This window comes from Malus sylvestris, chromosome 1 (genome assembly GCF_916048215.2).
Source record: "Malus sylvestris chromosome 1, drMalSylv7.2, whole genome shotgun sequence".
Taxonomy (NCBI): domain Eukaryota; kingdom Viridiplantae; phylum Streptophyta; class Magnoliopsida; order Rosales; family Rosaceae; genus Malus; species Malus sylvestris.
In genome coordinates, this window is record NC_062260.1 from 11942987 (window position 1) to 11958099 (window position 15113).

At 35.7% G+C, this 15113-nt stretch overlaps 1 long non-coding RNA gene and 1 pseudogene across 1 annotated transcript; one reads left to right on the forward strand and one right to left on the reverse strand.

Annotated features, from left to right (window-relative positions):
* Nucleotides 1–831: 831 nt before the first annotated feature.
* Nucleotides 832–1894, forward strand: LOC126620454 (uncharacterized; annotated as a pseudogene).
* Nucleotides 1895–12789: 10895 nt separating this feature from the next.
* On the reverse strand, nucleotides 12790–13894 carry LOC126620487 (uncharacterized). Its single transcript, XR_007622524.1, has 3 exons — nucleotides 13696–13894; nucleotides 13200–13284; nucleotides 12790–13033 (listed from the first exon to the last, which is right to left on the reverse strand). It is a non-coding gene; the product is annotated as an uncharacterized LOC126620487 (long non-coding RNA).
* Between the last annotated feature and the right edge of the window lie 1219 nt (nucleotides 13895–15113).

The window sequence follows — 15113 nt, forward strand, 5'->3', positions numbered from 1 at the left end:
TCGGTTTCTTTGGGCTCACAACTTTGTGTTGGGTTATATATTGGGGTCCATATCTTTTTTGTGTTTGTTGTTTGTGGACCTCTTTCATGGAAATTTGTTTTGTGGGTTTAATGAAGTTGTGAACCTTGCTACCAAAAAAAAAAAAAAAAATAGGTCCTCAGTAGGAAACAGATTATGTAAGAGTCCTCAGTAGACTTTGGATGTTGTTACAATTTTATTATTTACAAAATGTGTTAACAAACTTATATTTAGCCGAGTTGATTAGAGTAGTGTCATTTTCTCTTTCTACTTAAGTTTGAATCCCTTTTCCACTATTTACTCTAAATTAATTCGAATATCATTGGAATCAAATAGAAAAAAAAATGAATAAATACTTCTAACTCTCGTGGTAAAGTAAGTCATCACAACATCCTAATGTGATTCTTACCTTCTGCTACACTTGAGTCTAAAGACTTGTTAAAATTTGAACCTCCAAAGAAACCAAATATTAACTCTGGCTATTAAGAAAATAAAAAACTAATTTTGACATAACAAACACGTTACGCATGTAATTGTTTATTAGAGACTGGGAGAAAGAGACATTAAGTGGAAGACTAAATTAGGGAGACTTAAACTTAATTAGGAGCAGCATTATAACTTTACAACATTTTTTTTACCTTGTCTTACCCACCAATATTGAAAAGGTGTCAATTTGGCCAGTTTCACTACTTAATTGGCTTATAAAAGAAACCATATTACTAATATGTATTCACCACAACTCAAGTTTCATTCCCCTCTATCCTCTAAATTTCACCACTCCATCGCTTGAGTTTTTGCATTTGATAGAAAACAATGGGTTCGAGTTTTGCACAAATTACATTAGCAATGGTTCTAATTGCTCGATGCTGGCAGTTTGCACAGCCAATAAAGATTGGCAATATGGTAATTACACTGGCTCGGGTTTTTACAATGGCTCATACCACCTCAATAAGACCAAAGGACCCAACAAGATCGTAGTTGGTGGATCGGAAAATTGGCATTTCGGATTTAACTACACAGATTGGGCTTTGAAGAATGGTCCAATTTACATCAAGGATACTCTAGGTGAGTACTCAAAATTGTTGTTTGCAAAAGTATCACTTCTTTAGCTTCTCTAGTTTTTGTCACTTAGTATTACGGTCTAATAGTATACTTATATATTCACTTGTAAGTAAGAGGTCTATGTTTGAATCTTGTGAATTACTAGTTCAATACTAATTCGTCCATCACCCCTTACAGTAAATATATATATATATATATATATATATATATATATATATATATATATATATATATATATATATATAAAATTCGTCCATCACCCCTTACAGTAAATATATATATATATATATATTGTTGTATAAAAAACGTTTCCTTGTCTTTAGCCTATTAAAAACAAAAAAGATTTGAGTTTGTTTTAAGTCTTGGATGTAATTTCTATTGTAAATTATATATCGACAATTTAATAACATAATGTGTCAAACGGACGATTTACAGCAATGAAAACTTTCATCAGGTCTCCTCGATTGGTTTTGATATGAGCAACGCTTTTTCCCTTATGAATAAAAGTGAACAAGTATTTACATGATAAATGGTGTTTTGGGTGTTTGCAGTTTTCAAGTATGAACCACCAAGTGACACCATACGTCCTCGCAGTGTGTACTTGTTCCAAGACTTTCAGAGCTTCTTGAATTGTGACTTAAGCCGAGCAAGAATGGTGGGAAATCAGACACGAGGTGGCGGAGACGGCTTTGAGTTTGTGCTCCAGAGGTGGTGGCCTTACTACTTCGCTTGCGGCGAACACAATGGTTTACACTGTAAGGACGGGCTTATGAGGTTCCCCGTCTTCCCAATGTTTCGCGGCTGGCATTACTGATCGATTGACGCTGAAAGATAATAATAAGACAATGCACACAACACACTTTATATTCATAATTAATTATTTTTAAGCAAATAACAAGACTTGGTATGCCAGTTTTTTAGAGACTATAATTTGATAAGTCCAGCAGTCACATTGATATTGATCATGTTCTGCATTTAATTCTTGTTCTTTGTTGTGATGTTTTACTTTGAAATTGAAGGTTAATTATATTGTTGTACTCATTAAAGCATTGCCTTTCCAAAAATATAAAAAGAAAATTAGGCTAAGGTATACTTTGATTGAAACCTTGTGTTTTTTCAACTTCGGATCGAAGTTCCTTGATTTCTTAGTTCTTTCCACATAAGTATTTTAGTTGGCAATTCAATATTTTATATTATTTAATTATAAATAAGTATTTAAGAAATTAATTAAGTGTTTAACTCCTCTTTTCAAGTAACTAATATCATCCTTTTTTAATACAATTAAATTCTTGTTGTAGGCATAATTTACTAAACAATTATGGAGGTCATAGAGAGAGGGTGTGGCAATAGGAGAGAGATGCATAATCGTGAGGTGTGTTCTATTCCACCCCATTGTGCCTTTATTTATAGTAGTAGAGAAGATTAATTCCTTACCCTTTTAGGATTACAACTCTTAATAGGTAATAAACTCATAATAGGAATATAAGAGATATTCCTAGATACACTAGGATTTACATAATCACATTCCTAATCTAATAAGATTGCAACACTCCCCCTTAAATGTGTAAATACTCAAGTAAATGGCGCATCAGGTCTTCAGCGATGAAATAAGTACAGTTGATGAAGTCGTCGGCACAATGAGTGAATGCAAGTCTCAGATCAACGAAGGAATGCATAAAAAAAAGTAAAACTTAAAAAAAACCTCGCTATGGTAAAACCCAAAGACTAAGGAGAAAAGTGAGAAGTTGCATTAAGTCAAAACTATACTTCTTTTGGACGCAAGTAGAAGAGCTCACAAGAGTATGATTAGCCCAAGATGGGTGCCTTGTTAAAACCTAGTTAGGTAGCAACAATCCAGTGGGAAAAATACTCCTAATCGTAGGGAAAAATGTACATTAAGATCAAGTGAGTATACTTCTAGATACTCCCCCTGAGTTTGACATAACTTCAAATGAGAACTACAAGCATTGTATATGAATAGTTTGGCATACCAATTCCTCGGACAAGCTTCTGGAAGGTTGACTTCTGCAGTGACGTTGTGCAGAGGTCGGCAAGGTTGTCTGAGATCGGCTTGCATGACTTCAATCTCCTGATGCTTTGTTGATGTAGATTTAGACGCAATATGTCTTGGCGTTGACTTCGTTGATGTATCATGGCTTGGTCGAATGGATACATGTGGCATAGTCTTCATGGATCGTCGTTGGGACTCAACGATGGATGAAAACAGCAAGTACTTCAATTATGCTCAACAAGAACTCCTAAACATGTCTCACTTGTGGCGTAGTGAAGTGAGGTGAGTCTTGAAACGAAGGTTTCGCAACTAAGATCATATCGTGGACTTCCAAGATATTGCGATATCTCTAACGGTAAAGACATAACCATTTAGGGATTTTGACTTGTGCGGGTTTGATAAGTAACATGCGTCAGCATAACAAACAAGGCAAGCATAATCAGGGTGTCGGATATGCTCGAGAGGTGTTGGGATTTGATTTGCCCAAATTCGTAGTACCTTCAGGGTACGTATTTAATACCAATTCAGTGGTTGCGTGTAGGCGCGGTGCTGCATCTTTACCAAGATCAACAACGAAGGAGATGTTCTATCTTAATACAATGAGCTAAGTACAATGAAGCGCAAAGTTGAACTTTATATATGGAATTTCGGATCCATAACCTTTTCAAGGGTCTCATTTGCATATAACGTATGGACGATCAAAGGTATACTTAAAAGGTGACACCGTCAGGGTGTAGTTCGACTAGTAGATCAAAATACCATCAGAACAATGCTTCAACTTCGGGTTAAGGCATAAACGAGTTTTCCCAGGATCTTTCATCTCAAATTCCATCTTCAAGTGTGAGGTAGTTTTCTCAAGCTCTTATGGAGTCTTAGTGAGATTCGTGTTAACGACATAAACTAAAACTCTAGCAATTCAAAATAAGACTTCATAGTTTAACATGCAAGGGCATAATTCATATTCCTGACTAATCAAATAATCACTTAGATGGGTATATCATATCCTTCGAATTTTTCAATCCATAAGTGAACGCCTCAAAACAAGTTAAGAGGGTGTTCCGTGGTTTGGAACTATTTGAACCAGTCTATGTAATTCTTCGGGAACTTGCATGTAAATCTCTGTATCTATATCCCCATAGAGAAAACACTAACCACATTTCATAATGTTGGCATCAAACACGTGACGTTTTGAGAGAAACCTTGCGCCATAAGACGTGCATCATATCGCATTATTTCATTTATCTCATAACACTTTCTTTCCCACTTGTAACACAACGGGGTACCTTGGGTAGTGTAGGAATGACAGGTCCAAAACACACTTTGGTAAGGAATTTGACCTAGATTATAACTTTAGTTGTCCAATTAATTCTACGTTGTCACTTAATCAATGAAACACAGTTTGATATCATCACTTTTCATTTATGTCGGTAGCTACCATATAAGTGAAAACATTATTGATGGTAATCTCATTTCAATTCCATTTAGCTAATCCAAACTAGTGTACCAGACCAAGAACTTGAAGTCTTGGGAGTAATCCAAATTAATCTCATGAGATGGAAATGATTTGAGATAACGATCAAGTATGGATTCATTATTGTGTCGTGTTTTCCTCTTATAGGGAAGTGAATCCTATGAACTGAGTAATCTGTCGTGCTCCAGGCCAAGATAGATTAATTGGCTATCTGCCGGTGTACCGGACCGTCCAACAGGGACGTCCAAACCGTCCAAAAGGGGTGACACACCCTCTAGAGATGTTGACTCGACGTCCGTTAAGTACGTCTATCCTTGCAGGCATGTTTGCAGCTGGTATATGATCTAATTACTTTACCTAGATTAAAGGAATGCGTCTGGAGCAACATTCTGAAAGCTAGAATTTATCGCATTTGCTTATCACACTTGTGCGGTATAGGGATCAAGATGAGACATAATGGGCAACGTCCACGCAAATTCGCGCCTTTCTACAGGAATGTTGATGTTCTTATCTCCCTCTAACGACGGGAAGACAGTCTCATTAAAGTGACCAACCCACAAATGAGCGGTAAAGAGATCGCTTGCAAGGGTTCTAAGAGAGCTAGTCTGAAGGAGAATCATAATCGACAAAGATTCACATCCTTTTTTGAGGACCCATATTGGTACGTTGCGGCGACACAACTTGGCACATGGAATACACACCCAAATGCATAAGTACAAAAATCGTCAGGTTTGTACCCAGTAACCAACTGTAACGTCATATAGGTTGGATGGCAATGGGCCTCAAGGCGGACCAACATAGCTGTGTACAAGATTGCATAACCTTAGGCAGAAACTGAAAACTTGGTACGTTCACCAAAATTCAGGTGATCATTTAAATTGCGCTTTATGATCACTGGGCGAGCCTATTTGGGGTGAACATAGGAATTCGATGTTCAATTATAAACCCAAAATATATGCAATACTTTATCAAAAACCATCGATATAAACTCTCTGGCATTATCCAGTCTCTCGAACCTTAAGGGATAAGTAGGGTGGTGAGCCCTTAATCGGCCATGAGGTTTAGCAGCAATGTGTGTGGACAAACATATGACCAGTTTGTCGATTCATCAACCAAAACCATAAGTATTTATATGGTCCGCATTTTGGTTGGATTAGTCCACATATATTCCCTTGAATCCACTGTGAAAAGAGAGTCGTTTCGTATCTTTGCAAAGGATGATTTAGAAAATCAATTTTCCTAATGAGCAAGCTTGGCAAAGTGTGCTTATAGGCACAAGATCCTTACTTCGAGTAAGGAGATGTGTTGTAGCATCATTGTTCGACATAAGTGTCCCAAAAAGGTCATGCCAAGTCAAGTAAAATGCTTAATCACCAAGCTCCAGGCCGGCCACTTCTAGTGTGTTCCCAGTTGGGAGACAACCCATTGGCCCCAAATCAAAGCTTTAGGCTCATTTTTAGAGGTGGTGCGATATTCCACTATATTTTCATCAGTGGTTTCATTTATGATCATTGTTCTCTCCAATATCCTTGAAAACTCAACGACAGAGAGAATTTAAGGTCCCTCAAATGGTAATTCGGTACCATTCATACAATGAGGAGCATGCCAATGCTCTTAATCAGGTTGGATAGACCTAAAGTCGTTAGATATGTGATTTAGGTGTAAAGTTGGTGTGCATAGTATTACATTCATTCAGACAACTAACTTTCTCACATTCTTACCTAATCACGTGTTTAATTGAATTGGTCGCATGTATTAAGAAACATGATTCAATTAACTCATATTTGAGGAAAATATCAATAAGATTATCCATAAGTAAAACATACACCAAACTTGAACCCAAGAACACGGAAAAATGTTCACTAAGTAAATGGTTTACTAAGGGGATTCGGCCAACAAACCCATCCATGTCAAAAGTTTTCTCTTCCAACGATGTTCGGTGAAGTTAAATTAATCTCACATATTGACTACGAGAATGATACTCCTCAACAACATTGGTAGGGGCACGAGCAGGTGCATAACCAATGATCTATTTCATCGAGACGAAAGTAGATTCCGCAGGGTTAAGGTTTGGGAATACTATCCCTTATTCTTTAAGTTTTAGGTCTTAGGTGCCAAAGATTATACTTCAGGCATGATACCACACCTTGGCAAGCCTTGATTCTACCATATGTTGTAAAAACAAACTCAAAATTGGATTGTGAGAAAGACAGGCCCCGAATTTGATTCGATAGGCTCCAGCCGAATTGGGTATAAAGCCATACCTTTCTTTCACGTTTGTGGTAGTAATTAGATTCGATAATTTGGTAAACTTCCACTTTCTATACTACTGCTTCAGGAGCGAGTTAGAAATATGGAAGGCCAAGAAAAGTATTCTTTAGTCAAAATTCGATCGGATTTATAAACTTTAGAATTGTACTCATTCATGGACGTAATCATAGTGTGCTTCAAGCAATGTTTTTCATGATTAGACGGTCTATAGGAGCGAGCCAAATAGCCATGGAATCCTCGTTCGGGGGAGGTATTTTCATTTGTAATGCTTCAGCCATAAGTCTTTGAATGAAAATCATGGCAGAGGCTTATTCAACTCTTCCATGCCATTGTTGGCTACAATGGTTTCTCAACTTCTTGATAATCAAGTGGAGATTCACGTCTTGTACCCCACATAAAGTGGTTTCTATTAGAAGCGTCCAATTTAGGAAAATCGAACTTTTGACAGTTCGACAATCCACTGAATTGGAGGGAACAAGATTGTGATTAGTGCTATGGGAATGAATCATCCATAAGCATCAAAGTTAGAACATTCGAGTTCTAAGACATGGTTTTCATGAAAAATGTCGAGTTTTCATAGGTGTATTGTTTTATGAAAACTTCATGTTTCAAAGGCACTAAATTTGAAACTACAGGTTCATTTTAGTTTATGAACATTTAGTTCATAAAAGAGAGGTTCCTGCTACAGAATGCAATATACAACTAAGTGTAGTGAATTTGAGTTTCTTCGAGAACTCAAGTGTGAGAGATTCGTTACTACGAAAGTATGTCAACGGTTCAAAGTATAAAAATAAATTATTGAATCGTTAATGTCCAAAAGTGATCTTCAGGTCAATAATTTTGGATTCATTATTGGATTAATGGACGGCAAGTCACTTTTAATTAATTCAATAAATTGGGACTAAACGAGGTTGATTGTAGAAGCAAAATAATATTATAATAATATTATCGAGTCGAAAATAGCATAGCCCAAAAGATGGGGTTGGGTGCCGTGAGCAAAAGAGGTGCTCGAAAGTAGGCTGCAGGCCATGGGTCCAAGGGATAAGCCCAGCCACAAGGGTTGGCTGAAAAACTGCGGGCCGAGGCTAATACAAGCCCAGCAAGCATGACAGCTTGTTGGTGTGGGTCGAGACAAGGGATTAGGGCTTCAGGCCCATGCTTGGGAACAAGCCTAGCATGCTTCTGGCATGTGGGTTTGGGGTCGGGTGGACCAGGGCTTTCAGGCCTGTGTGACATGTAAGCCAAGCCGAGACTTGGTTGGATCCGATGTGGAACAGCAGGCCCAAAAGGGATGTGCAGGTGGTCCAGTTTGTCGACGCCATCCCACGATGATGTCGTGGTGTTGCCACGGTGATGCCAAAGATTACCCAAAAAAAATTTGAACCTAGGGTTTAGGAAACCCAAAATTTGCTTCTAATTTATTTTATATACATTGACTCAAAAATTCCACATAGCAAATAAAATTGCGTAATGCATGAAACAAATATATATATATATATATATATATATATATATATTTGTAGATATCTTACTTTATTTTAAGCGTACCTGATTTGCAGAAAACAATAAAAGCCTTTGAATTTGTAGAAGATCCTTCTCGAAAAGCTGAAATTGCATCTCCAATGTGTTGTATCACATTCAACATATAAAAATTAAATTGAATCAATAGCATGTATATCAATTCAATAAAATAATAAATTAATCATAAAAAAGAATGATTAAAACATAATATTCCTCTGATTGAAAAATAAATTCTCTTGTCAATAGCGTGCTGATAACGTGTTGTAGACATAATTTACTGAAAAATTATGAAGGCCATAGAGAGAGGGTGCGGCAATAGTAGAGAGAAGAGAGAGATGCGTAATTGTGAGGTGTGTTCTATTTCACCCCATTGTGCCTTTATTTATATTAGTAGGAAAGGTTAATTCCTTACCCTTTTAGGATTACAACTTTTAATAAGTAATCAACTCCTAATAAGAATATAAGAGATATTCCTAGATACACTAGGATTTATACAATCACATTCCTAATCTAATAGGACTGCAACAATTCTTTTTTAGTTTGACATGTTTCCTTTTTTTTTTTTTTTTTCCTATTATGTACCCATGTGTTTTTTTTTATTATTATTTTTTTTTTTGTAATAGAATGTATCCATATATATTTTTGGGTACATTACTATAAAGGTCACTTACAATTTTTTATTTTTTATTTTTTTAAGAGAAACCTAGGTAACCCTTAAACAAAATAGGAATTTTGTTCTAGTCAATAAATAATTTCATATCTAATGAATATTTATTTTCTAACATCGATTCGTAAAAACTGTTGTTCTCTTCAACTAAAGGTGAGAGAATTATTTCTCTCCAACTAATTAAGGTCAATAACAGTTGCTAGATTTCTCTTGAATGACCCCTCCTTAAAAGTACAAAATAGTGATTGACTCAATCCTAAACAAGAATAGGTGACCTAAATGTTAGATAGGATTGATTGAAGCAGACTAACCCTAAACAGTGTTCTAAAAAGTGGTCTAGGCGGCCGCCTAGGCGCTGGTCGTAGGTGTGTCGATCCAATTAGGTCCAAATCGTTAAGAAAAATCGGGGAGCTGTTAGGGGTCCGCCTAGGCACTCTTAAGCGGCCTATCTAGGAGGCTGTCTAGATAACGGTCTAGGCGGAGTGAAATGGTTTCCTGGGAAGAAATTCCAAACACATACTCAGAATCGCAAAAGCTTTCTCACCACTTCGACTCCCTCTCTCTGTACACCACGACTTTCTTAGCTGTTGTAACTCTCTCTCTCTCTGAAATCCATTGAAGAAGAGGAACTTACAACTCAAAATAGAAGAAGAGGAAACCAAAAAAAAAAGGAAAGAATTTACAGAAGGAAAACGGAAAAAAAAAGAAGAAGAACTGAAGAAGAGGAAACAGAAAGAAAACGAAGATGATGAGGAAAAGGAAAGAATAAAAAAGAAGAAAAGTTTCCGGTTTTGTCAAAATGGTTTGGGAGTCTCTAGGATGATTTGAGTGATGGGGACTATGGGTGGGGGTGGAGGGGAGGGGTCACACCACACACGTGGTGCTTTATGAAATGGGGAAGGAAGGATGCATGCACCTCTTCATAATTGTCTCTTTATGATTTCTGACCTCAACAGGCTTAACTTTCAATTGTTATATAGGTTTCTAACCCGTTTTGGGTGGGATTTTTACTTTTATGTTTCAAAAATAAGATATAATCATTTAAAATGTCTTAAGTTATATAGCATATATGTTTAATGTGTTTTTAAATTTTGAACACTTGTTAGATACTTTTCTTATATTTTATCATTCTTTTATTATCTTATTCATGGATTTTATACAAGTATAATTTTTTATGTGTAGTTATTTACAAGATATACAGGAAATTTATCTAAATCCGCCTAGATCTCGCCTAGCCGCTGAGGCACTAGGCATCAGCCCGCCGCCCGACTAGCACCTAATGTGTTTTAGAACCTTGACCCTAAATACTTCAGAATTTTATTTTGAGATATGTTCATAGGAGAAATTTCCAAGTCCCAAGGAATTGAAGTTAGGTTAGTAAGTAATAAATCACAAAATGTTAGATAGAAGGGATTAGAATTACATCATATATAAAGGTATATGAGAGTGATTTGTAAATACCTACTTAGAAGGAGCTACTCATTTATAAACCACTTCTACGCGCCTTTGTAGTGTTCATATAAGGTGTGTTTGTTTCTCTTCGTTAAGTCTCACTAGACTAGACTGGACTAAAAGTCAGTCTAGTCTTGTGTTTGTTACAGGGAGGGATTACCTTTAATGGTATTAAGTGGGACTCGTCCCGACTAACACCTTCGTTAGAAGGTCTTAGCGAGACCCCCCAAATACGAAAGGACTGCTAAGCCCCTTCTCGCTTCGCTCGCTTCACTTCGTCTGCTTCGTTTCGTCTTCTTCATATGCTTCGTTTGTTTCTGTCTTCTCTTTGCACCGACAGCCCCACCCACCCCACTCCTCTTCTCCGACAGCTGTTCAATTCACCTCTAGTCTGCTTCTCTCCTCTTTGCACCGACATCCCCACCACCCTACTCGTCTTCGTCGTCACGCAAATTGCAGATTCGTCTTGAAGCGAGAGAGGAGAGATTCGTCTTGCAGCAAGAGAGGGGAGATTCGTCTTGTAGTCTTTGGGGATTCTTTATGATTCATCTTTGGGGATTCCTTTTTTTCTTCTTTTTTTTTTTTTTGAACAAATGCTTTGTCTGTTTGATTGCTGGTGTTCTGCTATTTGATTACTGGTGTTCTGCCATTGATCTTTGGATGTTTGATTTTTTGGTGTCTATATTTCTTATTTTACTTTTTGGTAGATCTTTGGAATCGTCTGAGTTGGTATTTAAACTTGATTATATTTGATAAAGTTTATACATGGTTTATTACATATTTTCTTGATTAATTTTGAAATGTTAATTGAGGGTTATCTGAAATAAGTGTGATCTGGGTTTTATGAAATAAGTATGATCAAAATATAGTATCTAAATTTAATAGTTATCCTGCTTCTTAGTCCGACACTGCATCAAACGCCTCATTAAATCAGTCCAGCTTAGTCCCTGAAGTTAGTCCAATCCGAGATAGTCCGGTGCAACAAACGCACCCATAGTGCACTTCTAATTCCTTAGTCGCTTGGCATCAATCCCCAGGACTTCCTAAAAAAACATCACTTTCCTATTTTTTATGTTCAAATGTTTCTCTAGACTAGGTTGGTTTTGCTGTCATGGGACTTCAATTAGCCACATTGACATGAGTGTCCATCCAATCATGAATCTTTAAATTGTGATGCAAAGAAAAGTATCATGTCTTGAATTATCATTCCATGCTGATGTTTTCTAGCTTATGAAGTAATTTTGTAGAAAAGGTGAGAGTTTTAAATCATGTGATCGTTCAGGAAGAAAAGCCAATATTATTGCTCTATTCATTATAATTTTTAACCGCACAATCATTATTCTAGGCGTATATCATACATTTAAGCATTTGTTACCGCTGAATTATTGTTTTAAGGCCTGTCATACACCTAAGCATTTAGAATTTTCGCTGCAATCATGCAACGACTCCACCGTTTGAGGGGGCCATCATTGGCTATCTTCTTTTCCTTATCGTTTATCGTAATAAAACGTAGAGAAATCCATCGTCGTCTTTAAAATTCATCAATCCAGCCCCACGCGGTTTTGAAGGTCTTGGAGGACAACTGTTGAAGGTCCATCGCCTTGTCAGCTTGTGATCCAAAATTCAAAATGTGGGGACTTACGTGTCCTCACTTACATCATTGCAAATGCTAGCTAGTCCAAGAAGTAAACATATTGGTTTTGAATTTTTATGTTCTACCTCCGTCATTTACTTTGTTCATACATGCGAGTGAAACGTCAATCACTTGGGCATCATCATCAAGTGAACATTATTTCACTCCAACAAGAAAAATAAGAGAATTAATAAACATTTTTTTTCAGCTTTTTATGTACACTTGTTTAATCAAGATTGTTGATTTCGTTTGATTCATCCACAATACAGAACTAAAAATGAGTGTCTAAGAAACTAAAAAAAAAGAGAGAATAACCTTCCATAAACAACAATAGTCATTGACATTGGTGGCACATTGTGAGCTAGCTAAAATTAAGCATTATCATTACCCAACGACTATAAGTGTATAAAAACTTTAGCCCTAAACCCTAACACCTCATTCTGGAGAGATTTTACAGTATGACCGGCACACGAGATAGTACACCACGTGTCATTATACAAATGGTGAGATATGTGTGTTAAAAAGTTAATAACTTAAAAAATAAAATTTCCCACCACTTATATAAAAACACATGATATATCATCCGTATTCCCTTCACAATAAAATATTTCTCCTCATTCTGTGCTACGATGTCAGTATTGATGTTGTATTAGCATCTGTCCATCTAATATTGGCTGAACTGGTGAATGAAGAAGATATATAACTATTTTGGATACCACACAGATTGCAGAACAGAAACAACTAGTAGTCTTGTACATAAATTCTACCGAATTAAATAAAATTAGCAATCAAGAAGCATTACACTTATACAACAATATATGGTAGTGGAATTATCCAATGGATACATATTAATTCTAAAAGAAACAGAGGATAGAAGGATCGCAGCAACACTCGTCAATTAGGCAGCAGCAACACAAAGCCGCAAGACTGTTGACACCACATCCAAACAACAAACACAAAAATAGATCATCATCAACTAGATATAACATATAAAGAAATTAGATTTTAATTGTGAAAGAAAAGGAAACTAACCAGAAAAAAACAAAAACAGAATTTCATGTTAGATAAGAGATAGTTGAGAAAGTTTAATTACCATCCCTCGAGGAAACCTGGTTCTCTCCTGGGTGGAGGAGCAGCATACTGTGGAGGTGCCACTACTGGAGGGCCTTGGTAATAACCTACAAGATTGCCCAAAATTAAAATTAAAACTTGAAACAAAAATTTACAAGTAAATTAAAAAATAACTAAACTAGTGAGCTATTTTGGAGCGCTAATAACACTAGCTTAAACTATACTCAAACAAGAATCCATCACATGCAGTGACATAGAAGATTGTTATTAGGAAACTAATATTTATAATTAATTACATACTAATCCATGTTAAGAAATACAAAAGCACACTCACAGTTGATCAACTGAAAATTAAGAGCATCAAAGAAAACTTATATATAGTTAAAACCAGGGGAGAGACTTGAGTTTTGAGACCAACAAAGGGTAACAAAGAGAAGGCGCAAATTGATAACCTGAAAAAACCAACTGAAATAAACTTTTTTTGGTACATAAAAAGGTGAAATTAGTTAAGTAAATACCTCCTTGAGGGGGATAACCCCCTTGAGCAGGGTAGGGATAACCATATTTTTGGTCGGCCATTTCTGCTGAACGGTGACGGAGACGGACTCAAGCTTCTGGACTGAAAGGAAGGGCAGACTCAGGAGATGGCGAACTGAGAGTTATGGGAAGGAAAATCTCTGGTTTCTATTGCTTTTATAGTAATAATAAGTAAAATGTGGAAAAGGGTCTGGTTTCAAACCACACACACTTTTTTTTATTTTTTAGGAAAACTAATGAAAAGGGCTTGAAAGCTTTGAGTTTTAATGATAAGGACAAAATAAAGGGTAAAGTGAATAATACCAGGATTGACTTTTTAGTGTAAAAATGTGTTTTTTCGTTAAAGTGAACAGTACCGGATGCTTTTCGTTAAAATTTTTTTTTTTTTTATATATACAGAAATTGCAGGCATCACTTGTAATGCACTTTAATTTCCTTTCCACCCACTCAACGTTCCTGTCTCTCCTATTTCTTTCTCTTCTTGATATCCCACAGGATATGATTCGGGCACTCCTATATTATTTTTCTTATGTTTTAATGTTATTAAGAACTTGAATCAAATTCGAATCAAATTATTATGCATGAGTAGTTTATATCGATTGATATAGTATATTTGTCTGTTACATCAAGTTTGAATTTTTTTCATTTTAAATCAAAGTAGTTAAAAATAGGAAAAATATTGCCCTGTAGAAAAGCTAGGGTTGTGTTATTTACACACAAATTTTTACTTTTTGCACACTCTTTTTAATTTTCTTCTATCAGATTAAATGAATTGAAGAAGATCAATCGATAAGATTAACGAGAGTGTGAAAAGTAAAAATAGATGCGTGAATAGTCATTTAAAAGATAAAGCCTTTGACCATGTTCATTAAGGGAAAAAAATCAATTTATTAAGTTTATGTTTAAATTTTTTTTAGTAAATATACTAGAGTGAGTATGCATGCTCAGACATTATGTTTGTGTAAATATTAAAAAAATTGAAAAGAAAAAAAATATATGAAAGAGAGTGAAAGACATTTAGATATTTATTTTTAAAATTTAAAATTAGAGCTATACTATGATGACACGTGCTTGAAGAAAAAAAATCAAAAAATTGATTTGTGCGAATTTACATGTTGTCTATAATTTTATTTTGTGATTGAAAACTATATTGTATTTTTACGTTAAGAAGAATTTTGTCAATAGATATTTTAGATACCGGAGTGAGCAGGCATGCACAAGGAGAAGAGTGAGCGAGATCAATTTAAAATTATTTTAATCTTTATTGGTAATTTTATACGGAAAATTTAACGAAAACTTTCGGTACGGTTTATTTTAACGAAAAACTAAATTTTTACATAAAAAAATCAATCCTGGTACTATTCATTTTACCATTTATTTTGTCTTTATCGTTAAAACT